The sequence below is a fragment of the Dicentrarchus labrax genome, unplaced genomic scaffold, assembly GCF_905237075.1.
Source record: "Dicentrarchus labrax unplaced genomic scaffold, dlabrax2021, whole genome shotgun sequence".
NCBI classification, from domain to species: domain Eukaryota; kingdom Metazoa; phylum Chordata; class Actinopteri; family Moronidae; genus Dicentrarchus; species Dicentrarchus labrax.
Genome location: NW_026136716.1, coordinates 11,491,881 through 11,518,540, shown reverse-complemented (window position 1 = coordinate 11,518,540; position 26,660 = coordinate 11,491,881). Strand labels below are relative to the sequence as shown.

At 40.6% G+C, this 26,660-nt stretch overlaps 1 protein-coding gene and 1 long non-coding RNA gene across 3 annotated transcripts in view; both read left to right on the top strand.

Annotated features, from left to right (window-relative positions):
- Nucleotides 1–527: 527 nt before the first annotated feature.
- On the top strand, nt 528–20,968 carry LOC127378698 (uncharacterized). 2 transcript variants are annotated; one of them, XR_007888133.1, is made up of 7 exons: nt 528–705; nt 1,182–1,272; nt 1,958–2,087; nt 2,616–2,717; nt 2,925–3,043; nt 3,328–3,375; nt 19,351–20,968. It is a non-coding gene; the product is annotated as an uncharacterized LOC127378698 (long non-coding RNA). The 2 variants fall into 2 exon arrangements; XR_007888134.1 differs by lacking the exon at nt 19,351–20,968 and adding an exon at nt 3,584–3,643.
- A 2,822-nt stretch (nt 20,969–23,790) lies between these two features.
- The window catches only part of LOC127378688 (E3 ubiquitin-protein ligase Midline-1), a 62,290-nt gene continuing 59,420 nt past the window's right edge, over nt 23,791–26,660 (top strand). Inside the window, exon 1 of the mRNA XM_051427831.1 lies at nt 23,791–24,005. The gene's annotated coding sequence lies outside the window, so the exon portion shown is untranslated. The remainder of the gene's footprint in view (nt 24,006–26,660) is intronic.

The window sequence follows — 26,660 nt, the reverse complement described above, 5'->3', positions numbered from 1 at the left end:
AGTGAGCAGCAAAAATACATTGTCTGCATCAGAGCTTATAAAGAATAATGTGGAAAAAGCTGAGAAGATTGCTGTTTTACTATGCAAGTAATAAACAACTTGATTTTAGTTGCACTTCTGTCTGCAGAGAGCTGACCTTGCTCTTACAATCTACTGCCAAAGCTGTTTTCATTATTATTCATTCTATAGTCCTGATTCTTGCATAGTATTGATTGCAAAATCTGCACCTCTTCTGTGTTTGATCTTGATATAATGATTCTTACTACCTGAAGTCACGCAGCACAAGTTAAGAGACAATGTGCAAACACTACTGGCCCATTTCAGCACCATTTGTATGACATTGTACAGTAAATGTATTCCACAGTATGTCCTGAGAGAAATTAAATAGTAATGAGTTTTAAAAGATTGTGGTGTTATATGCTGGATTTGAAGGCTGAAAACCAAAAACAACTTTAAACATTTGAGTAACATTTCAGATGCTCATGGTTGTTCATCCCATAATTCCTCTGCTTCTTATCCAGATGAACCAAGAACCACACAGAGATAGAACACATCACCAGACCGGCTGAGCTGACTGCTTGGTGGAAGGGACCACTGCAGCTGCTGTTCCAGCCACTGGAGGGCCGCTCTGGCATCGTCCACTTCTTGGCTGAAGGGACTTAAAGTGTGTTTGATGGTCTGCGGGAACTATGGAAGAGTGTTCAGGTGAGTCCACTGTCCACTACTACTGAATGCAGTATATTTATTTTTCATGTCATTGCTAGTAACCATTCATGAGGCATACAGATGTAACAAAGTGCAGTGTATGTACTGTACACCCATGAATAACACAAGAGACCCACGATGCAATTCACCTGCATGTGGAAATCTCTCAGAAAATATTAGATAAATAGAATAAGAGTTGAGTTACGTTAATGTTTATCAGTAATCAACAATTACTTCAAATAAATAAACAGAAATTCTCTGACCACTGGATGGCGCTCCTCAATGAATATATACATATATATACAAACGTTTGTTATTGTTGTCTGATTCTTACTTTTACTGTCAGCTGTGTTGCATGTTAAGTAAGTGAATATCTCACAGTGGTAGGTTGGTTAGTTCACACCCCAGTAGGTTTGTACTGAAGCTGAAAGTCTGAGAGGCAGATAAATGACATGATGCTACACACTCCTGTGCAGTAGGTGGCGATGTGTACCTTGATGTTGTTTGTGATCTGCCAGTAAATCCAGAGAAGAAGAAGAAGAGCCAGGTATTCCCTGCATGACAGATGTAAGTGTTGCTCAAACTGGTTCATTTCTTGCACAGTTAATGGTTTGGAGCTCCTGTATGTTGCACTTGAAGCTCAGATTGGGTCCTATTGTTGCAGATAATGTGTGCATCAGGTTGTAGGCAGTGTTCATTCTGACTGCACTCATTAAGCTACCTGGACCACATGTTCAGCTTAGCTTCTCCACAGGGTTGGAGGCCTTTGTTTGTCTGATGGCTTAAAGGACCCAGAGGTTGTTTACATTTTCTCTCTAATATTGACCGCACAATTCATTTACATTGAAACGTGCACATTGTTAATATTTATTAAAAATTCCAAAAACAATAGCATTTAGCACTGCCACATAATTATGGTCTGATTGAACTCAAAGTGAGCAGCAAACATACACTGTCGACATCAGAGCTTATAAAGAATAACAGTGTGTGTGTGTACTGTATACCCATTAGTAGCACAATAGATCCAAATAAATAATTAAAATCAAAATTAAACCTTTTATGATGGTATCCACTACATATGTTGATTTGGATATCCATTTTGCCTTATTTACACAAACTCCTTTGATGCAGGAACAGACTGTTGAACAGAGAATATCGTCTGTCTTCATGTCTTTGAATTTTACATCTTAAATAATAATTTAAAATTTAAAAATAAGTATTTAATTTGCTTTTTTTTTTTTTTTTTTTACAGAAATTCTGCAGCCAGCCACAGACTGTGGACCCTGAGGCTCCTCTAAACCAAACCCACCGCCCCAGCACAAGTCATGGCCCCCGGACCCTCCTCAGATGCTGCTGAACCCACCTTGCACTGTGCTGCTGTGGTACGTATCTTACATTACTCCTGTATTCAACTTGTTTTAAATGCAAACTTTACTGATGCAGGGCCAGGCTTTTTTATTAGAATATAGTCTGTCTTCACGTCTTTGAAGTTTATACATTTTTCAATCTCTTACCTCACCTTTAAAATGTAATGTTTTTGTTAAAAGACTATTTGTCTGATGTTGGAAATGCATTAGACTATACCGCCCTACAGAGCAAACATTTTGTCTCTTTTATCTTGTCACAAACTGTGAGAGTTCAGTCTTGCTCTGAGAGAAAAACAATGTAAAAACTGCAGTAAGAATGAAATGCAACCAAAAACAAAGCAAACCTCAGTAAGTGAACTTAATGTGGTTCCTCTGAGCTCCAGTTGCGGTTTGTGACAGACTCAACTTGTTTTAACAAACTCCTCTGATGCAGGACCAGGCTGTTTGGCAGAAAATACAGTCTGTCTTCACGTCTTTGAAATTTACATCTTAAATAATAATGTAAACTTTAAAAATAACTATTAAATTTGCTTGTTTTCACAGAAATTAAAGAAATTCTGCAGCCAGCCACAGACTGTGGACCCTGAGGCTCCTCTGACCCAAAACCCACCAGCCACGGCCCCCGGACCCTCAGATGCTGCTGTGGTATGTATGTTACATTACTCCTGTATTTACACTTTTACACAAAAGACAAGGTTTGTGACAGACTCAACTTGTTTAAACTGCAAACTTTTCTGATGCAGGGCCAGGCTGTTTGGCAGAGAATATAGTCTGTCTTCAAATTCTTTGAAATGTAAATGTGAGATAAACATTTAAACTTAAAATAACTCTTTAATTTGCTTGTTTTCACAGTAATTAAGAAAATTCTGCAGCCAGCCACAGACTCAGAGGCTCCTCTAACCCAAAACCCACCAGACACGGCCCCCGGACCCTCAGATGCTGCTGTAACCATCTTGCACTGTGCTGCTGTGGTATGTATCTTACATTACTCCTGTATAGTTTGCTAACACACATTTAAGTCATCCTAATTGGCTTTTTTGTAGATTCTTGGCTACAGTGGTTCCCAACCTAGAGGCTGGGATCCCCACTAGGGGTCGCAATTTAAACGGGTGCTAGACAACATTAAAAATATATACAGTATATACATATTCTTCCTACATTTTTAAAACTGTTGTTGAATTTTAGTACAACTGGATAATGTCCTATCTGGCTCCATGTCTGTACTAATCACTTGCTCTCTGTCTCCTGCCTCCAGGGTCGTTGGACGCGGACGCCGCCACAGAAGGCGCCACTTCCAGAGAGAGTGAGTGAAACTGTTTTTTTCAGTCTGTAGAACGATAGACTAGAAATGAAGTCACTTGTATAGCTGTGTGCGGTATTAGAATTAATGTCATTTTTTTTTCTACATTGTTGAACGACTTTATTGAGTTGTGCTGCATAATGTCCGATCTTGTCTGTACTAATCTCTAACTAATCCATAACCCCCTGCTTCCATCTGTCCGGAAACCCAGGAGGGGACACGGCCCCGTCCTCTCCCTCTACAGCAGGGTGGGACTCCAGGAACCCAGCACCGGGTGAGACTCGAACCAGACACTTCTGCCTTCTGGCTATAACCATCCACACTGCACCACCAAGCTCCCTTCACACTAGAACCACTTCTCCGGGCGCTTTTATCTCTTTACTTCGGCCGCTGGATCTCCAAAACTCACTCCACCCCATAAGGGAATCAAACACATAACTTCTGATTCTCTAACCACTCTTCTAACACACAGCACTATTTGATCTGAGACACTCTTACTGCATTTCTCAGAGCTTTTCACTTCTTCTTTGAAAATCTGACTTCAAAATGCAAGTGGGTATCGAACCCACGTCCTCGAAACTTCCAACCAGCCTTCTAATACTGTGAGCTATCCATTGACATTATTTTTGGTCCTGACGTTTTCACTTTCTTCCTTTTTGCATCCCATTTCAAAAGTCATACATTTGAGTGAAGATCAAACTGTTTCACTCAACCTTCTAACACCATGAGCTATTGGACTTGAGACACTTTAAAGCTTTACCTGTAGACATACAACTTCAAAATTAAGTTGTCAGCAAGGATCGAACCCACATCCTCAAAACTACCATCCACCCTCCTAACACCATGAGCTATCTGATTGGCCACTAAGTCTTTTTTTTGGTTATATTTGACCTTTTCTTCTAGCTTGTTCAACTTCAAAATTCAGTTCATTCAAAAATAAATGAGGATTGAACCCTCAACCTTTGACTTACCAGTCAGTTTCTTAACACCATGAGCTATTTGATCAGGCACACTTTAGCTTTTTTTGTCTGAGCTTTTCACTTTATCCTCTGGACATTCCACTTCAGCTTCAACTTCAAAACTGGACAGGATAATGGGTAGGCGGTGGGGATGGTCGTGGCCAAAAGGCAGAAGTGTCTGGTTCAAGTCCCGCTTGGTGCTGTGTTCCTGGAGTCTCGCCCCGCTGCAGAGGGAGAGGGGGCCGTGGCTGGTGGGTTTTGGGTTAGAGGAGCCTCGGAGTCTGTGGCTGGCTGCAGAATTTTCTTAATTACTGTGAAAACAAGACAATTAAATAGTTATTTTAAGTTTACATTTTTATCTCATATGTACATTTCAAAGAATTTGAAGACAGATTATATTCTTACATTGTTTTTCTCTCAGAGCAAGACTGAACTCTCACAGTTTGTGACAAGATAAAAGAGACAAAATGTTTGCTTTGTAGGGCGGTATAGTCTAATGCATTTCCAACATCAGACAAATAGTCTTTTAACAAAAACATTACATTTTAAAGGTGAGGTAAGAGATTGAAAAATGTATAAACTTCAAAGACGTGAAGACAGACTATATTCTAATAAAAAAGCCTGGCCCTGCATCAGTAAAGTTTGCATTTAAAACAAGTTGAATACAGGAGTAATGTAAGATACGTACCACAGCAGCACAGTGCAAGATGGGTTCAGCAGCATCTGAGGGTCCGAGGGCCATGGCTTGTGCTGGGGCGGTGGGTTTGGTTTAGAGGAGCCTAGAGGACCCTGAGGGTCCTCTAAACCAAGTCTGTGGCTGGCTGCAGAATTTCTGTAAAAAAAAAAAAAAAAAAGCAAATTAAATACTTATTTTTAAAGTTTAAATTATTATTTAAGATGTAAAATTCAAAGACATGAAGACAGACAATATTCTCTGTTCAACAGTCTGTTCCTGCATCAAAGATGTTTGTGTAAATAAGGCAAAATGGATATCCAAATCAACATATGTAGTGGATACCATCATAAAAGGTTTAATTTTGATTTTATTTATTTTATTTTACAGTACACACACACTGTTATTCTTTATAAGCTCTGATGCCGACAATGTATGTTTGCTGCTCACTTTGAGTTCAATCAGACAATAATTATGTGGCAGTGTTAAATGCTATTGTTTTTGGAATTTTTAATAAATATTAACAATGTGCACGTTTCAATGTAAATGAATTGTGTGGTCAATATTAGAGAGAAAATGTAAACAACCTCTGGGTCCTTTAACCCATCAGCCAAACAAAGGCCTCCAACCCTGTGGAGAAGCTTAGCTGAACATGTGGTCCAGGTAGCTTAATGAGTGCAGTCAGAATGAACACTGCCTACAACCTGATGCACACATTATCTGCAACAATAAGACCCAATCTGAGCTTCAAGTGCAACATACAGGAGCTCCAAACCATTAACTGTGCAAGAAATGAACCAGTTTGAGCAACACTTACTTCTGTCATGAAGGAAATACCTGGCTCTTTTTTTTTTTTTTTTTTTTCTTCCCCCACCCCCCCCCCCCTCCCCCCCCCCCCCCCCCCCCCGGGGGGGTTTTTCTTTTTTTTTTTTTTTTCCCCCTCCTCTTTTCTGCTTTTTTACAACCCTACTGGGGTGTGAACTAACCAACCTACCACTGTGAGATATTCACTTACTTAACATGCAACACAGCGACAGTAAAAGTAAGAATCAGACAACAAAACAACGTTTCGTAATATAAATATATATATTTTTTGAGGAGATCTCTCTAGTGTTTAGAGAATTTTTTTTTTTTTATTTGAAGTAATTGTTGGGTACTGATAACTTAATTTTTTTATTTATTAATATTTTCCTGTGTTATTCATGGCTGTACACTACATACACTGCACTTTGTTACATCTGTCTGCCTCATGAATGGTTACTAGCAATGACATGAAAAATAAATTTACTGCATTCAGTAGTAGTGGACAGTGGACTCACCTCAACACTCTTCCATAGTTCCCGCAGACCATCAAACACACTTTAAGTCCCTTGAGCCAAGAAGTGGACGATGCCAGAGCGGCCCTCCAGTGGCTGGAACAGCAGCTGCAGTGGTCCCTTCCACCAAGCAGGCAGCTCAGCCGGTCTGGTGATGTGTTCTACCTCTGCGTGGTTCATCTGGATTAGAAGCAGAGGATTATGGGATTAGATAGTGATGGGCAAATGAAGCTTTTGCGAAGCACAGAACCACTTGAGCCAATTGTTTCGAAAATGGGTTTATTACTCGAAGCTTCAGTTACAGTGACCTCTCCTGGCAAAGTGCAAGGCTGCAGTCAAATTAGGCAGGCTAGTTGATGGACATGAGGCTTTTAATTACATACTCTTGTGCTTGTGTAACTATGACAGGAGGGGATGGAGAACAGTCAAAGATTTTTATCAAGGTAGATTATTTTGCTCACTATTTCTCCACATTTGGAAAATACTCGCTCACATGGAACACTTGATGCTGGAGTGCATAAAAATTGTTTCGCCGACATAAACAAATGAGGGTACACATTTTGGTTGTTTACACCAGTAATCCAGTGGATTTTACGATCTTTCCAGCGGCGGGTCAACCATGTACCGATGCACCTCTACTGTGGCCTCTGCTGTGGCATTCCTTGCCCTCCTGGCTTCAGAGGCATCTCTGTCCAGAGCTGCCCAAAGGTTAATATCTGAAAGACAAACATGACGGCAATCATCAGTACAGAAAGGTTTCAATTTGTGTCATTTTTTACTACTTATTTACTTTATACTTATTTACTACTCTATTATAACATTACCTGTGGATGGTGGATTTCCAACATTTGGTGCTGGTTGAGCTGATGTGGAAGGCTGTTCTTCAGTAGGTGTGTCTCTCTCACATTGTGCAGTCAGGCGTTTTACGGATGCTTGTGCTTGTATTTGGTTGTAAAATCCTAGGGTTTTAAATCTAGGATCCAGTAGTGTTGACAGGTTCAGTGCAGTTTGGTTCTCTGTATGTTCAAGTGTGATGACAATCACTGACACCAAGTTCTGTCCCAGTTGTTTTGCAGTGTTGTGGCTTGTGTTTCCAACTGTGTCATATAAGTATAACATCAACATCTTTATCATTGGGATGACATTTGACCCTGGGACCCTCTTCTCCTCTGACAGTTCTACTGTTGCCTGGTAAAAGGGGGCCAGCAATTGCAGGCATGCAGCAGCTGTCTCAAAGTCCTCGGAGGACAGAGGTCTCACGTCTGTTTTCAGCGTTGCAAGAGCTGCCCCCACTGACTGTCTCTCTTTAAAAAGACGTTGCAGCATTATGAAGGTGCTGTTCCAGCGTGTGTCCACCTCCTGAATCAGCTTCATCACTGGACGGTTCATCTGCTCCTGCACTTCTCTCTTGCTGTTGCGCTGGTTTTAAATAATGTGACCACTTTGCGTGCCCTTGTGTGAAGGTCTTCTAGGCCAGGAGTCACATCAAGAGACTTCTTCATCACTAAATTTAGTGAATGAGCAAAGCAAAGTGCATGTCTTAAATTTAAGCTTCTGACAGAGGCAACCATATTAGCTCCTGCATCTGTAACAATTGAGGTCACTTTGCCTTCAATGCCCCATTCTTCCATGAGAGACCCTGTTGCAGCAGTAATGTTGGCAGCTGTATGGGCTTCAGGGAAAGGCAGCACTCCCAAAAGCACTGTGGCCAGCTTCACAGACTCATCCAGATAATGGCAGGTCACTGCTAGGTATGCGTCCATATTAATGGAGGTCCACATATCCACAGTCAGGCTCACAGCCTCTACCCTCTGAATGTCAGCCATGGTTTTTTCCACCTCATACCTCTGGACCACCATGTTCTTCAGAGCCCGTTGGGATGGAAGACTGTATGTGGGATCAAGCAATGCCACAAACTCCTTGAAGCCACAGTCATCCACGATGGAAAAAGGCTGCGAGTCTTTCACCACCATATTGACTAGAGCTTCATCTAGCTCTCGCTTTTGGTCCACTAAGAAAGGAAGGAAGGAAGGAAGGAAGGAAGAAAGAAAGGAAGGAAGAAAGAAAGAAAGAGAAAATGAATAAAAGAAAATAAGGATTTATGTGAAATTGCATTTCTATGAAGCAGGCCTATGAGTCATGGAATACAGTCATATATTGTGTTAGTGTGTGTAGTTAATAATGATATAATACATACCTTGATTTGTGTTGCCCTGGTTCACAGCAGCTCCATGCTTGGCAGTGAAGTTCCTAATCATGGAGGAAGTGTTCCCATGATATTTCAGTTCAGCTGAACACACCAAGCACTGGACCTGTAGAGAAAGCCATTTGTAAATAAAAATGTCTATACAGCTATAGCCTAATGGCTACACTAATCATATACATTATTTTAGTGTATTGCTACTTAATATAGACTTGAGATAGACCATAGCTATAGTACTGTACTGTATAAAACTGTCTCAACCTGTCACCTGTCGGAATCAGTGCAGTGAATCACCTGATTGGACCGCGAACCAGACAGCTGATTCATTCAGGCAATGAAACAGTTGCTGCTTCAGACGTCATTTGTCATGTGATTGTTTTCGCACCAAAGAGAGCTTTGAAGTAGTGGTTCTATGGAATTGTAGTTTAGGGTTCGAGGCACATATCGAAGCTTCAGTGTCGCACTGCCATCACTAGGATTAGATAATTAAATAATTAGATAATTCCAATCAATGTAGCAGAACCCAGAATATAAACCTTAAAGCTTGAACAGCATCAGCTGAGGATCAAACCCACAACCTAAATACTTACATACAGTCAGTAGGGTCTGAAGAAGTTGGTACACTCTCAATTTATGCCCCAAGTTTTATTAAAGCGACCCGCCCAGCAAAGGATAAACACCCTACTCTTGCAAACGTAGCTCAGCTGAAAATGGGCCAGTAGTGTTCGCACACCGTCACTCAACTTGTGCTGCGTGACTTCAGGGAGTAAGGATCATTATGAAATCGTGATCAGCCACAGAAGAGGTGCAGATTATGCAACCAATACTATGCAAGAACGAGGACTATAGTTGACAACAGCTTCGGCAGTGGATAGTAAGGACAAGGTCAGCTCTCTGCAGACTGAGTGTGCAACTAAAATCAAGTTGTTTATTACGTGCATGGTAAAACAAGCAATCTTCTTCTCAGCAATAAATGAACCCAGGCTGCTGATCTCCTAGGCCTGGCCATTATTTGTTTGCAGCAATTTTCCAAAATGTCTTGACATTAAAATTGTACACACAGCGCTATAAAAAAATATAATTGATGTGGACAGCGCTCTTTGAATCAATGACAAATGATTGGAAAAATTACTTTAAAGTAATCATCAAATCCAGCCTGTGCCTCGATCTAACCTTGTTCTAAGTTCAAGAGGCATCTTACCTCACACCTCCTCTTGTATTCTCTTTTACAGCTTTATAATAAAAAAGTAGACCGGTCTGGCCTTGGATAATATGCTCAAAAGAACCTGCCGGATATAAAGTGTTGACTGCAATCCTACTTGAATTATGAAGCTTATGAGGAATTAAAAAGGTGTGTTCAAGGCTGATGGAGGATGGCGCAGTGTTTATAGTCACGCAAGCTTTTAAAATCTTCCATGCTGTATTCCTGAGGACAGCATTTTCATCGTGGACGATGAATGACAGGAAAGCAGAGCCGGCTTAAGTATGTTATTTTGCTGTATCGAGGCCCAGTTTACAACAGATATGTTCAGTTCTGATATTTTCTCTTTGCACAAAGTTACTTTTAGAAAAAAAACCCAGCTTGTAATACCTTAAGAGCATTACAAGAACACTGCTGCATTATTTATCCCCCCTATGCATCAAAGCAAACAGTGTATAATCAATGTCAAATAAAATCCCTTAGTTTTTTCAGTTTTGCCTGAAGTAGTCCAGTTAAAATTCTCCCTGTCCTCAGTGAGTGGAAATATCCAGCGTGTGGTTTGAGCAGGGTGTGGCGGTCCACATCTGCGGTCTTTCACCGAGTCAGAAATGACTGCATCAGCATCCATTCCTCCCCATTTTCCTGACAGAGAGCAACTGTCTTATTGTTTCCACCATGACCGCGGTCATATGATGCTGTAGGTTCGAATATGTCAAACATTCAGTCTGTCAATTGCTGATGCAAATCCAAAGTGATCATTTGGTCGACGTTCCAGAAGGGTAAACCCGCTGATTTTAAAAGGCACATCTGTCAACAATTTGTGTCCAGAGAGCCTTTTTCCCAGGATCTCATTCGCTGTGTCATTCTGTATCTGTTTAAAAGTAGTTAACAATAAACGAGAGACTATCTTCGCAGACCCCCACAAAGTGTGCAATTTCATGCAAATTTGTATTTTTCTGTGATAGTTCAGGCTTTTACTTAACTAAATTATACATGCTGAGAAAAAAACATCTTGGCTAGAATTACAGTGAAAGTTTTCCTGTTTTCCACATTATTCTTTATAAGCTCTGATGCAGACAATGTATTTTTGCTGCTCACTTTGAGTTCTGTTACAATCAGACCATAATTAGGTGGCAGTGCTGAATGCTTTTATTCTTTGGAATAAATACATTTTGTCAGCCTATTATTAGCCTAAATATTTACAATGTGCATATTTCAACTATGTAAATTAATTGTATGGTCTATATTACAAAGAAAATGTAACCAATCTCTGGGTCCTTTAAGCCATAAACCAAACAAAGGCCTCCAACCCTGTGGAGAAGCTTAGCTGAACATGTGGTCCAGGTAGCTTAATGAGTGCAGTCAGAATGAACACTGCCTACAACCTGATGCACACATATCTGCAACAATAGGACCCAATCTGAGCTTCAAGTGCAACATGCAGGAGCTCCAAACCATTAACTGTGCAAGAAATGAACCAGTTTGAGCAACACTTACCTGGCTCTTCTTCTTCTTCTCTGGATTTACTGGCAGATCACAAACAACTTCAAGGTGCATGTCGCCACCTACTGCACAGGAGTGTGTAACAGCCCCACAACCATTAGACGCTGCCCTAGTCATGCCTGATGGCGAAATTTGGTACACATTTCACACTTAACACACGCTGGTAAATGTCTGTTCTGGATTCATGAATGAGTAAGAGAAACAGAGTGATGCCAAAATCTGAAATGTAGTAATTAAGACTACATAGACAGAAGTGTAGACAGAAGATGACTACTGGAAAGTTGGAGCACATGAGGACTGTTTGGCTTTAGACTTGCCAGAAAACTGCTTTAGATAGCCACAGGCTTCTAGAAATACAGTGGAAAAAATGACTAACATGGTGTGTGTGTGTGTGTTTTGAGTCTTGCCCAAAGAACCAAAGATCTCAATCCCATATTAGAATCAGTCCCAAGAAAAGATTATGTCCTCATGAGAGAAAAGTCTGGTCTGATCACTGATAGAAGGTTTCATGGAAAGATTTTACCTTTCAGTCCTTCTGTAATTTGTTTTTTTGCCCTTCATCTTTCTACTTCTACTTTTCTACCACAGTGTTTGAGAGCAAACGCTTTGCATGACATCCTCTGCGCTGTGGGTCCACATGCCTCAGAGCATTACAGGACCGTGGTATTTTTGCTGTAACAAGCAGATGTTTTGCCTCTTTACAAACAGATCTGAACATTAATTCCACATTTACTTCAGTTGTGCATTTACTTCAAACGGGCCGCATATGCCCTCCTCCGTCCTGTGGCATGTACACATGCCCTTGTATGTGTGTGTGTCACCTACATTAGTGGTGGAAGCTGCATATTGTACAGGACCTGCATGCCTGGGGAAAGTGCACCATCTGCCAGACATTTCCATATCAGGTGGGACGGCCCAAAATATAAGCTCATTAAATCAACACTTGCAAGAGGATTTTCAGCAAACGTTGTGCTGGAACTGATTTTAGGACAGGTTTGCATAAATTGCCCCTTGAATGACCCACCAGGAACTGTTTTAAAGATATTTTTAGGTATTCCAAAGGATTTAGAATTCAACTGCTTAAAGCTGATGGTGTAAATCTTGAGTTCAGGAAAAGTTTGGAGCAGTTTCACTATTTACCTCTACAGGTCAGTTAATAGAGAACATTAAGCTACTTTAAAGCTGCACCAATCAAATGCTTTTTATTGACAATGGATCAGATGACTGTGTGTAATATTACTCTACATCTACTATTACTCTAGAGCTTTTTAGCCTCTCTTAGCTGACTGTTATGGTTTTCCAGCCCTCTTCATCACAGCCATAAAACTGAATGCTACCTTCCCAGCACCAACCAGGAGACAAAGTTAAAAATTTAGACTACTAACTTTTTTACTCTTTGGTGGAGACCAAAACAAAGATAATAATGAGTCAGATATTGTATTTTCATCTTGTGACTCTGACAGAGTAATGAAGCTTTAAAGAAAAACACAACAGCACCAACAGCTGTATATTGAAAGTTACAGGGACTAGAGTCCGGATTCCTTTGTCTACTAACTGAGCTTTTTGGCTCATGTTACACTTTACAATTTCTGGTTCATTTAAAATTGGGCAGCACAGACTTTAACAGGCTGAATACCAAACTGAGAATGAGACTTTACAGTGAAGCAGGAGCAGGAAAACTTTAGGAGATGATCAAAATGTCCATATTTATAGATTCTGGAGCTTTTAATGAGACAGAAGGAGTAGACGTCTTTTTAAGGATTTTAATGTGGAAATATTTTGTGAAAAAGACACATCAGCCACACCTCGTTGTTCCAAGCAGACTATTTGGGATCTTTAAAGAGTAGGACTAAAGAAAATTACCCAACTCCCACTGTGTCCACTGAAAAATGAAATAAATTAACTGGAATGAATCAGGTAGGACACCATTCAACCCAAATTTATTTTTTCAGGAGTGAAGATAGGTGGAAGATTTAGGTAGAGAATAATGTGACAGTAAAGTGGGATTTTTATCTCTCCAAGTGCAAGGTTTACACATGGCTTGGTCCTAATATGCTTGAAGTGCTTTTTAAAGTAAAAAAAAAAAACAACCTTCAAATTCCATTTCTCTTGGGCATCAATGGGACTGAGTGCACTACGATCTCCAAATTATTCAGAAAATTGCACACATTCACTGTTTTCACGCTTTTTGAGTGACAAAACCTAAAAAAACCAACCTCTTTTCATTCGACACTCACTTTCTAAGCTGCGTTCACACCTTTCGGGTTTGCCCGGATGACAGTCAACATTTCTCACCCGCTCAGAAAACAAGTCAAACAAACAGAACACAAGTGTTGTACACCCACTGAGTGAAACCTTTAAGTTTGTTCAGCGCTGCCGCCGCTCGCCAAATGAAGGGAAAGAAAAAAAGAAAAGAGCGTTGAAAAAGTGTTTAAGATTTCATGTGGCTTTTGAGAGCTTTTCATTCCCTCTTGAAGCGTGACTTTTCCGATTCGTCTGACAGACCTTAATGCTTCCTAAGAGCCAAAGGCTGCATTGTTCAGAGGAGCTGCTTGGTAAAAGTAAAAATATAGACTTATACAGATGTAGAAATACAGTACAAGAATCAGAGAGCATGAAATATACATGAAGGGAAGTGGATGCTGCGGTTTGCTTTTTTATTTGAAAAGCTCTCAACATGATCTCAATTGGGAATTTGGAGGTGGATGATAAAGCAAATATAGATATGCTATAAGATAACAGAAAACGTTAATACAGAAACAGAGGGGTTGACTGTTTGGTGCAGTTGAAGTCAGAAGATGTATAATGGCTGTTTTTGCAATTAAGGGAGGTAAAAAGACAAATACAGTAAAAAATAATGATTAAATCTGTAAATATTCTCATTTTGTAACAGAAATCTAATCCTGTAGCCTATATTTAAAACAAACCCACCAAAGCTTAAAGGAAAATGACTGCCTTAATTTGAATAATTAACTGAAATTCAAATGAAGTCTACACCAGTGACCTTTATGCACTACAACATGAAAGAATCGCAGACACAGAAAGACACACATGCGCCATATGCACTGTATTTTTGTAAGACTGTATGCTAAAAGCAGGTGAGGAGATGCATAATTCAAGACATGCAATGGAAAACACATGTTGGTATACTGCGAGGTTGGGAGACCAACAATCCTCTCGACATGTCTCGCATGTGTCAATGGTGGCGCACATTCGCAGGCAGAAGGAAGCAAGACGAGGGAGTGTACAGATAACTAGAACTGCCAACAAATGCATGAATTTGTGTTAATAGCTGACCACACATACATGAACCACTCAGACACCCACACATATTCTCTGTCTGTGCTGTGTGTGCGGGCACTTTCTCTGTTTGACCTTAAAACCTTTCTCTTTCCCGCCGTGGGGAACAGTTCTCTAGACGCTGACCTTCTACTGGTGACTGCATGACCAATGTATCCTCTAACCACCCTTATGAAGTTGTGTGTGTGTGTGTGTGGGCAGGGATTTCTGGTTGGATTATGTTGAATAAATGAGCAACCCAGATTTTTTGCCCTTGTTGATTAATCCGTCGGTGTGATAATAATTCTTTAAAGCTTTTTGATTGTTATTACAGCAGATTTCCATGCAATTTGGTGGTTAGGCCGACAAAATGTCCACATTTTCATAATGTCTGTTATCTTATCGGACAAACTCAAAATTTAACTTTAAATGATATAAATGATGCGTCTTTGAACAGCAGCTCAGACAGTTGTTCAGCCTTGGCAAAAGAATCATATATAATAACTTTACTATTAATCTCATACATGTGTGCCCAGTGTGAAGTGTGGCTTTGTACATCAGTTACTCCTGGATTAATCCCAAATGTGCCTTAGCATTTTGTGCAATAATTCATGTCTGACATGATGGATAACATAGGGATTATATGCATATTTATCACATAAATGATCAAAACTACATATCTGTCAGTGAGAATGGCTGCAATATGTCATTTTATTGGGTCAACTTTGAAAAATATGACTTTGAACAAAGTAAATTGCTCAAATTTACTGGTGCTGGCCTTGAACCCATTTCAGTCAAACCCTACTTTAGATTGATAAAACTATATTGTTTGACTTATATAGTTCCTTGTCTGAAGTCTTAAATTAACAAGTTATAAATTGCCCACACATTTCCTCCTGTATATTATGAGTTTTCTTTAGTCTAGGTCGTGATTCCTGCTAATTAACCTCGTTACACTTTGAACTGTCCTATGGGACCCCTGAGCCATCTACTGTATGAGCCACAGCCAGCCTGCTAATAACCCTCGGTTTTAGAGAGAAATCCCAAAGAGAAGCGACCATTTTGGGAGCGACATCATCAGTTAAACACTGACATTTGAGAAGGATAAGTAGACTCCCCGAGGGCTGTGGATGCGTTGGAGCCACAATCTGACACGCCAGCGTTTACACCATCACTTGTCATTGAGCCAACATTTTTTTAGATTGTGCTATAGAGCCGTGCATTTACACAAATTAGCATATTATAATGATTTTTATTGCATATAAATTCCGAAATGTAACAGTGAAGCTTGTGCTGCCTGTTGCATACAAATTATTCTCTCACTTTTATAAATTCCGAAAAGAGAGGTTTTGTTAGAACTCCACTTGTTTGAATCCTTATTTACTTAAAGTTTATAATTACAGGAGAGAGGCCAGATTTGACTTTTCTGAATGCAAATAAGACGGGACCCCGCGAGGGGATTGTGCTGAGCCACTCAAATGAGGAAAGGGGAACAAAGAGCAACAAAGAGCAGAGGAGTCACCCATTTTATTAATTGTGTTGGTTCTAGCAGTTGCCCTTTAGAAAAGTCAGTGGACTTAATTAAATTACCACGCACGCTCGGAGGAGGAAGCAGTAGGAAATAGCCCTGTAAAACAGAACCTTGCCAGCATTCAGTCCCTTATCTAATGAGAATGAGAGCCACGGGGATGCTCAAAGGTCTTTAAGTGTCCTCTGAGTCCTTCACTTACTACTATAATACCTGGGTTTAGCATTCAGAAAAGCAAAGTCTTTGGCAAACCGCATAACGGCAGCAGAGCTATTGTCATATATGTGAAGGCTACCATGCGTGTTCCTGCACATGGGTTTCAAAACAGCAGTCATGGTGAGCAAACACAGCTGGGGCTGATGGCAGAGATATTGCCAAAGCTTACAGCCCTGTCAGCCGTTCTCCTATATAGTGCCCTTTAAACCCTCCGGGTCCTTTGGAGTTAAGGCGTTCTTTTTCCAGGTCAGCTCACTTGTTTGCTTCTCACAGCTGAGTCTCTACTGTTAGCATATAGATAGGATAATTAAAGGCGGGTCAAGGCAGTTGGGCACGGGAAGCTGGCATGGAGGCGTAAGCGGTCGTGACATGCTCGCCCTTCCCCCTACACATGTTCCGAAGCCCTGTGGCATCGCCAGAGGTTATGAAGGCTCAGGGAAGTGACACATGCATACCGAGTAATATGGAGAAGCCACAGAAGACTGGGCACGGAGAGGCAGAGTGTAAATGCCAGTTTCTGTTGCGGTGTTGTATGACAGCGGTAGGGAAGAAAAATGCACTGGAACACGAGGAGCTGGCGCCAAAACATTCAGGACACAGAGAGGTCAGGACATAACACAGCCTCTCTTTGGATAAGCAAAGCACACAACCTGCTCTCTGATGGCAGTAATGAAGCCTCAACATTTTTAACTCTGAATTAAACTAAACCTCACTGATCTGCCAGTGGGCCAGTCATTACAAACTCAAGCTGTGCAGCCAGATATTGTTAAAACCCACAGAAATGTATGTTAAATTCTAGTGGAGATCAAAGTGGAGTTTCCATAGGCCCCATATGACAGGTTGAATTTCAAGCTTAATAAGTCCAGTGTGTAACATTTAGGAGGCTCTACTGGCAGAAATGGAATAGAATAATCCTAACTATGTTTTCATTAATGTATAACCACCTGAAAATAAGAATCGTTCAGTTTTTGTTCCCTTAAAATTAGCCTTTTATGTCTACAGATGCCTTCCATGTACGCTACCATTGTTGAACTGTCATGTTGCCACAGTAGCTCAGAATGGACAAAGCAAACACTGCCTCTACATAGAGCCGCTTGCATTTTTCATAGTTTCTCCTTTCGTGCATGGGAGGGGAAAGTTAAGCGAGGGAGTAAATCGGCAACTACACCACTACATGCCACTAAATCCTACACACTGGTCCTTTGAGGCTTAAGGTTAAATTTGATCCTATATAAAAAAAAACATAAAAAACACTGGAAATTACACATCCCAATAAACCTGATCAGAAATGTGTGGTCTATTACTTGAGCAGCGACTGGTATCGTAATCCATGCTTGAGGCCTTCCTTTGGGGAAATGTTAAAGAAAATTTCCATTTGATGGAATGATGAACATTCAATCTGCACACAGCTTCAGTGGATAGTTGAAACAAGCTGATACAGAATATGATACTGTCATACAATGCAGAGAAAAATAAGTGGAAAACTGAATTAATAGAAGACCAGGAGCCAGGTCAATGGTTTAAAAAAGTATATTGTAACAACTAGTGTTGGATGGTGGTGGTGATGGTTGGGGCTGAGGGGGTGGATGGCTAGTAGAGTGGTTGTATGTTGAAATCCAATCCAAACAAGTGAAGACAAAGGCTGATCTGGATGTTTCAGTTCAGGGATAACTCGTTTTTTCTGCAGTCGATTCAGGACTCACCAAAGTTGATATCTGGGAACATGGAACATTTTTACATATTTGGAGGTTTCTCACCCGATTATTTGGATGTTGCACCAAAAGTGGTGGTCAGAGTGGATCTGGAAAGTTGGTCTGTAGACTGATCTATAGTTTTACCTTTGTTTTCCATTACAGTTCAGTTAACCTGGAGGTTTAATTAAAACCTTTATGATCTCTTTGACTGCTCTTGCATTTGGCCCCATTTCACTCAGTTTTAACAATGTCGCCCTTTTGTTTTGGTACTGAAGTGGGTATTTATAGGCCAAAAGTAGCTTTGAATTACAAAAGCTCAGGGCTTTTCCTATAATAACAAATATTGTGTCATTGTTTTAATAGGGTTTTCAATGTAATACAATAAACTCAAACATATTGCACTACTAAGAGCAAATAGGTCACCCATGTGCTGTTGCAAGGGCTACAGGCAACATAGTCACTTAAATGTCTGGGAATTCAGTCTCATGTGTCTTACTATGATTAGTCTCTGAGGACATTGCGACTTCTGTGCTTTGCGTCATCCCTCCGCTATCATACCCTTTGACTCCTTCCTGGAGTTACATAAGGAGACTCCTGGTGGTGGTGGGGGGGAGCGAGGATACAGGGGAGGGGGGGGAAGAGAGCTTGCTTGTTCATCACAGTCCATCTACCTTGTTTGAACATATTGTGTAAAACATCTCCTTCTTTGCTCCCACAGTTATTCAGAAAAAAATGTATTAACAAACATTTCATTTCCCCTTTGACTTCCTTTGTTGCACTGAGCAGCCCCTAGCCATGGCGCTCCGATGCCTCTGCAGTCAGCCTTATGCGCCGGCTCCTCGAATAGAAAAGAATGTGTTGTTATGGTTTCAGCCGATGCAGTATGTGAAATATTTATGAAATGACTCAGTGGCAGGGCATAATGTGACCCTGCCATATATTTTACTGTAAATGTATATGACAATAACAAATAGGCATCTATCTAAATTCCGTCATGCCCTGAAGACTGAAAAGGGAGCATATGTCTGTTGTGTAGCATGGATTGCTTTTGTTATGTTCACACTTATTTTTGCTGTAAGGAAGGATAAACATTATTATTTTAAATTCTTACCTTTAAAATCCAGGGTAATAAAAACGTATGTATTTTTGTTAAAAGACTCCAAACTAAAAACTTAGTTATTAAAAGGTTGTAAAAAGGTTGCCACCAGTCACTATAATGTTCTCTTCTTCCTGTCTCCCTCACCTTTGACCTCAAATTTAGATCTACCGTTTGTTTTTTTGACACAGTTGAAAGGGGCAGGTTCTTTAGGGACATTATGTTGCTAACTGTGACCTGTGAGGCACTTCTATATTGCCTCTAAATACCAGTAATATCCTTTTTTTTTTTGCCTTTTCCTGCTGTGCAGATGGGCTAAATGGGTCAACAGACGGTGGATGTGTGTCAGTGATTCCCCTCTGGTACGGAGCTGACCCCCTGCCTGTGGAGATTCAGCAGAGAAGAAAGCTGCTGATGCTCACTTAAAAGCAGCCTTGACCTGTTTGTTTCACTTTCAAACTGTATACAGTACACAGCTGGAATCTGTGCACAGTGTCCTGCCAACATCTCACTTTGGAACATATTGATCGCATTAATTAATCTCTTTGATGTACAGCACTTTGGAGGTTATAAAACAAACTCCTGCTGTGTGAGGGCAGGTTTGCACCTTGAGGCATTGAACTGTGACACTCGAGTACCCAGAAGTCACTCTACAAGATGTAATTAATCTGCATTTTCCTTGCTTTCCCCTTTTAAGTTTCTCATGATGGGCTGCAGTTAATGTGGCAGAGCTTCTGTTCCGACTTATGTTACCTGAAAATGTTTGTTTCGCTCTTATATCTTACACCAGTGGTTCTTAATTGATCTACAAAAGGATGCAGACCTGTACTTGATAAGATGTAGTCTCAGGGAACACGCCGTCTGATAAGATTGAGTTATTTTTTTAACTGTTCAAATATTAAACAGAACTCGCTTGGACTTGTAGTGGTAAAAAGAAGTCTCTACTTTAAGAAAAGTCCGGTGAATGACGAATGGCTGGGGTTGGAGGTCCAGGGCAGATTGGAGGGAATGTGAAGGAAGGAGATGGCGTAGGCTGGAGAATGGACAAACAGAGGGCAAGGAGACAAGCGGAGACATTGCGGCAGAGAAAAGAAAGGTTAGACACTGAAATGAACACTGAGGCAAAATATCATAAAAAAACTTGAGAATTGGCCAAAGTGTATCTCACACAAGAGTTAAAGAACAATCTGGCGGTGAGTGACTGCAGCAGTGCCAGGAGCCAGGGGAGCGAGGAAGAGGTGGCCACAGTCCAGAATATTCATTCTCTCAATGGGATAACTTCTAGCCAATGAAATAATAGTGAAATATTCCCCCTGGACCCAGTTCAAGGATCCTTGAGGGTCCCTTGAGCCCTGATGAGACCGCTGCCTTAGAGTCCACACTAAGTTTACATTTTACACACGTAGCAGGAAAGTTCCCTTCGAGATCACAAAGTTTGGATGTCAACATAGCGATCAATCGCACAAAACAGTTGGGTTTATTTTATCAGATGGGACAATAGTCAGCTTTCCATTCAAATGTAGCATATATTTAACCCAGCTATCAGAACATTTCCCCTAAACATGCAAATGAATGCGTATTTCCATCTCATCAGTGAAAGCTTGAGGGACATTTAGGTTACATGCTGCATGTGTGTCATGATTTATTTTGATTTTTGATTTTATTTAGTCTGTATGCATTACACTTTTTTGGTCACATTTTGGTGGGATGCTACATCCACCACTTGTTATTTAGCTATGATTGCGTGAAGTCCCCTGGGTCCCCCACGGACACAGATTTTTACTTAACTTTTGAATTTACCATTTGTATTTTTTCCCCCTCATTCTTTACCCAGAACTGAGCATGTGACAAAAATGTAAACAAGTTTCAACTACAACAGCCTGACACAGCTGTGCACTGGTAATAAAATGAAAGCAAATGCCCCACTCACCTCTGGGTTGTAGTAATGTAAGACACAACAGGCCTTTCATAATAAGTTCCATTGCAGAAAAGAAAGGATGAAAGCATTACAAAGTGCCAGAGGTTGGCATGGAACATACAGACTGATCCTTGAGCTCTGGGGAGATATTGAGACAGCTGCAACCCCCGCACAAAAGCAATACAGCTCTGAAACATCTTTGAACGTCTCACGGGAGCCACACTGTACATTGTCTATTCGTCCCTCAATGATCACTCATGCTCTTGAAGCATTGTTTATTGTTCACCAGAACATCCCCTCATCAAAGCAATGTTCGACAAGAGGACCATCGGTGAGTTACCCTTTCAGCAAAAATGGATGCATGAACACAATCAGGGTAAGATAATACACACGAAAGACCGAAGGCCTACTCCTGGGTGGCTTGTAAGATTATCCCACTTCTTCCCTGGCAAGCCAGCACATCTCAAGATTATCTCCCTACATGTCCATGGGCACAAGGGAGAGTAGATACAGACATGGAAAATCAGCTCTTCATCCTTGCTAATCTTTATGGAGTATGAAATAGTCATCACTCAAAAGCATGGCACATTCACTTTAATCATTTTTTTTTTCAGTAGCACTGAAGCAGATGATTAGGCATGCCTGCCCTCATCAGCAGGTCTTAGACTCCCTGGTGGAGCTTGACTTAGCTGCTGATCATGTTGTTAGGGGCTGTTGGAACAGCTTAGGTCATTCAAATCCTAACCCACTGTCAGCAGGGGGGTCCAAATTGCTTTCCTTAAGCAGACTGTGGGCAAATGGGTTAATCTGTATGATTTAGCTATATAAATTCCTCTCCACACAAACATTTGTGCTGGCTGTATAATGGCAGTAAAATGATGCCAAGTAGAAGAAAAGAACTCATTCATGCATTTGTGTCATTTCACGTCATTGGCCTGGTTTGCGTGGATAAATCTGTATACCGACCTGCAGCCTGGTTTTGTTTAGCCATAGGGCTCTCGTCGTCAGAGACATCAGTGGGAGGGCAGTGTGTGCCAAGAAAAGGTTTCTGCCACAGAATGTTTTGACATTTTTTGAGGTTTAAGTGTTTTGAAGCTTGGATTTGGGTCTATCTGTTCTCAACCATCCTTGCTGGAGCTACCAAGATAATGCTAATACTGGTTGAAGCTCCGTTGGGGTAAACACTACAGTTGAGTGTGATGGTCTGAGACACCTGTCAATCAAGCCAACATGCCCATACACTGCTTTTGAACCCTATTCTATCAACATAGGAAAAAAAAAATCACTGCTAAGACACCCATTTCACAAGACGTAACATCTGTTTGTAATCTGTTAATACCATAGATATCATAGTTTGAAGTGTTCCCGTTCAGATTCTTGGGTCCTAAACGGTTGGAGAAAGATAAAGGCAGTCATTCACATTGGACACTAAACATAATCCTTAAACAAAGGACTTACAGGGCTTTCAGTTTCCCCTCATATACAACCACCTGTTACTATGTGATAGAGGTTCCTCACGTAACGAAACCTAAACCAGCTCTGTTCCCAAAATAACACTGTGGTTGGACGCTCACAAAAAGCTGGTAGGTGGGATTTTTAGTTAAGATTATTTTGTCGCACATACAGTTCCCAAGGTCAAGAATGAACTTCCATGCTCATAATGACATGGGTGTATAATCTGCAAGGTACGTTTTTGGAGTTAAGACTAGAATCTTTTTGGAATAGATACTGATCTTCTTCCCGTCTTTGCAGCTCTCTTATTTATGCATTTTTGTGCTGATCCCTACATTTTAACACCAGGGACTTGCTCTATATAGGTACATTGATTGAGAGACATTATTAATTCATCCTCTTTAATATATAACGTTGAGGCATTCAGAACCAAACTGAAGTGGCGTGGTTATAGGGATGGCAGAGCCAGTCAGTCAGCCTACCACATTGGTTCTTTTTCTTCACACTGACGTTATTGAGGATTTACAATCGCTTTATTTTCTGCCATGAAATGGTCAAAATTAAACACCAGCAATTGGTAAATCAAATGCTTCGTATTAGTCTTTATTCAGCCCAGAGCACTCAAAGTTAAACTGTGGAGTTTGAGTTTGAATATGAAAACATCTGCTGATCCTGCTGCTCTTGTGCTTGTATTCCCTTTGGTGACTAAAAGTTAAAAGCAACTCAAAGCAGGGAAAATTTGCAAACATTACTAAAAATTGAGGCAGTTTGCATCAGCTCTTTAAGCCGGAGAAGAAGAACGAAATAGATATATGGAGTGTAATATCTTGTGTAAGCAAATGGTTGCACAGCAAGATGCCTTCATTTAACTGAATTGAGGTAATGTGTCTCTTCGCTCAAAATCAATTTTGGGACTTTCATTATCCTTGTTGGGAACTGTACTGAGATGTAAAGTTGTAGCCAAGTGTTTCTGGAAACTGGACACATGCCTCTGAAGGAGATTTATGTGAATTTTCCACAGGAGACATGGTTTTCTTTTATATTCAGCATTGGATCCCAGGAAGGTGTGATAGATGAGCCAAGATGCTGGATTTCGTCTCCTGCCTCGCCGTATCCATCTGCTGTGGATCAAACACGCAGAAAGGGGCCAAGAAGCTCAATGTTCCACGTAATGGAAGCATGAGTTTCCCCAACCGCTGGACAAAGCACTTGCAGCGCTGGTTTCCTCAGCCCGCTTCACGCTTGCCTGAGCCTGAACACATGACAAGTAAAAACCCGAAGGCACGGGTTGGGGGGAGGCAAAGCTGAACAGGAGGAGGAGGAGGAGGAGGAGGAGGAGGAGGAGGAGGAGGAGGGGAGATGCAAGAAAAGTGTTTTGATTTGCGTGTGCGCTGGGTGTGTGGATGCATGAATCTGCGTCTTCTCACCTCTCTTGTCCATCTATCTAACTCACTCCCTCTGTTTTCCACTCACTTTCCCTACCCCCTCCCTCTCTCTCTCTCTCTCTCTCCTCAAGGTTACTATTGTTTTCTCAGCCTGGAATCATTGCACGCTTCTCTTCTTTTCTGTCGGAGGACCATGTGAGGCTCTTGAATGTAAGTGCCTCCTTTGTTGCTTAATTCACTTTCATTGGGACCATTCCTTTAGAGGCAAAAGGTTTAGGGTCTTTTTTTTCTTTCCCTCGTAGCACATGCACAATGGGATGTCATACATCGGAGGGGTGGAGTGGGTCGGGATGGGATGGGGTGGGGGTGTTTAGGGGGCTTGATTGCTCCATGTGGTCCAAGCGTGGGAGCTGAATGCACGTGTATGCTGCTGTCATTGTCTCAGAGTAGCTCTTGCACAGCTTTATCTTTCCTTCTTAACTCGATTTTGCTGCATGTGTTGTTCATTGGCTTTTGGTTGTATTTGCATTATCTGTATTTGGTGAACATTTGCTCAGAATGCTTCATTATTGGTCTACAAGATGCTTAATTTAACTGCAAATAGATGGTACACTGAATTTCTCAAGCAGAACAAACACAGCTATTTTTAAATCATTTGTTATTCAATTAAAATAACAGTAAATTAGGGACTTGAGTGACTTATTGCTGTTGTTAAACAGTGGTTGTACACAATTTTAAGCTAATATTAAACAAATTTCCCATTCATCCATATAATGATATAGTTGCTATTAGTCCACATATAGCCCTTGAGCATTAACACTCTGGTTGCAATACATTGCACTTTGTATTGTTTGGTCATATGTAATTAACTATTATCAAGGTGTGTTTGAATATTTTACAACTGTTTGAAACATAGTTTAACCAACTGAAATTAATCTGTCTATCTAACCTAATCTGTTCTGTCTTGCATGTTACATTTAACAGAATGCCATGCTTATGTTTTACCACTAGCTTATTAGTTATACCCTGCAAGTACCCAGAGGGCACCTTTGTTTATTTATACTGAAATACTATCCAATGTATTCTTTGTTCTCCTTGTATATGATCCAAAGGACAAATTGCTTGTTTGGACTCATGTCCATATTATGAAAGCCAATGTTCCACATTTGAACTGGATATATTATGAAGCTTCCTTTAGTCAGTATAATAGGCCTTGTTTGTTGGCCTTGTTAGTGTCTGTGGTGACCTCAGAGTATTTGTATTATGAGGATGCATCTTGCGTTTGAGTCAAAAATGAAACAAGGTAGTACTTTAATTTGGAAGTCTTGATGTCTGGAAACATTTCAAACTTTAAAAGCTACTAGTTCTACTGGCTTGTTCCATGAGCTTTCTAAAGTTGCTTATGCTAAATAATGCAAGCAATGATTTGAAAGCACAAGCACACTTCCAACTTCAAGAAAAGGAACAACTTTGATTGACAGAGGGATATGTTTCTCATTATACTGCACTATAGTGAGGGTTTCTGTGGAATTATTCAGTTTCAACTTTTGTTTGTGTTCTCAGACGCCTCCAAACTGACGATCCTTCATTGAAGTTCTTCCGCTGCTTTGTACTGCTGCGTTTTAATGCATGCAAATGTGTACTCCTTCTCTCCAAAGATTAAAAAGTACACTTCAACTCCAACTTTATGTGATAACTTGTTTAAATTCCTTCAGGTCTGCATGAATTTCTCTAAGGTTTCAGCATTAAACACCCTCCCATGCTTCACTGCAACGCAATGTGTCTGAAGTGAATTGCAACTGACATGACCAATGAATAATACAAATAGTGTATATATGCTGTTATCAATTATGGACAACTTTGCAAAGCTGAATGCTGAGCATAGAGGTCTGTGGTGAACATATGTGTTTACGTACATTACTTTTTAGGAGGTTATATTGGTGATTGCCTGTTTTGAAATATGGACTTCTTTTTAAACTGTAATGACACTGTAGGGATGTTTTATGGAAAGAGTATAGTTCATTTAAAGGCCACGACACACACACAGCTCTAAATATTGAAAAATGATTTAAAATGCATTTAGCTGCTGGTGCAGTCAGTGGGATTTATCTGTGGGTGATTGAGCAGCATGCATCTACAACTTACTTAAATGCAAGATAAATGAAATGTATCTTTGCAGTGGACTAAAAACCATCTATCATAAAAATGTCATTTTTTACTCCAGAAACTCAGATAGATGGATGGCAATTCATGTTTCACTCATGCAAGTGGGCTTCAAAATGAATTTGTGAGCCAGAAACCTAGAAAAATGTCATAAAGTTTTTAAATAATCACCTTAATTCGACTTACTTAGGAGGATTTTCACACAGCTAGCTACCTAGTTTGTTGAGGAAATGTTTTACTTTATTCATAATGCCCGAGGCTTTTTAAGGGACGCTTATCTTTTGTAGATGAGGTTTTCAGGACTCCTGGTAGTGCGTTGACCTTTTGCTTCCAAATAGACAAAATCTTTCATTATTCACCTCTAGCCGAGCCAACAGAAACAGTTTGACGTATTGCCATTACTGCTGTGGTCATGGAGGTGTTCGCAGTTCATAACATTCCCAGTTCAACCCCCTCCCCATTAGGGATTCCATGCACTAGATTCCCTTATCAGTGCCGGCATGTGGAAAGGGAGGTGTTGGTGAATGCAGCAGGATGTGACAGTTGCGTACCTTAAAGCTACTGGCGCTGAGCTAAAATGAAGTGAAACTGTGTGCGGAGGAAGGTTTGGATATGTGACACTAACCTGGAGCACAGATGAGAGTTCCTGGCTCGTCACAGTGAGGAGTTGAGGTGTTGGAGAAAGCCAAAGATGGCTAGATA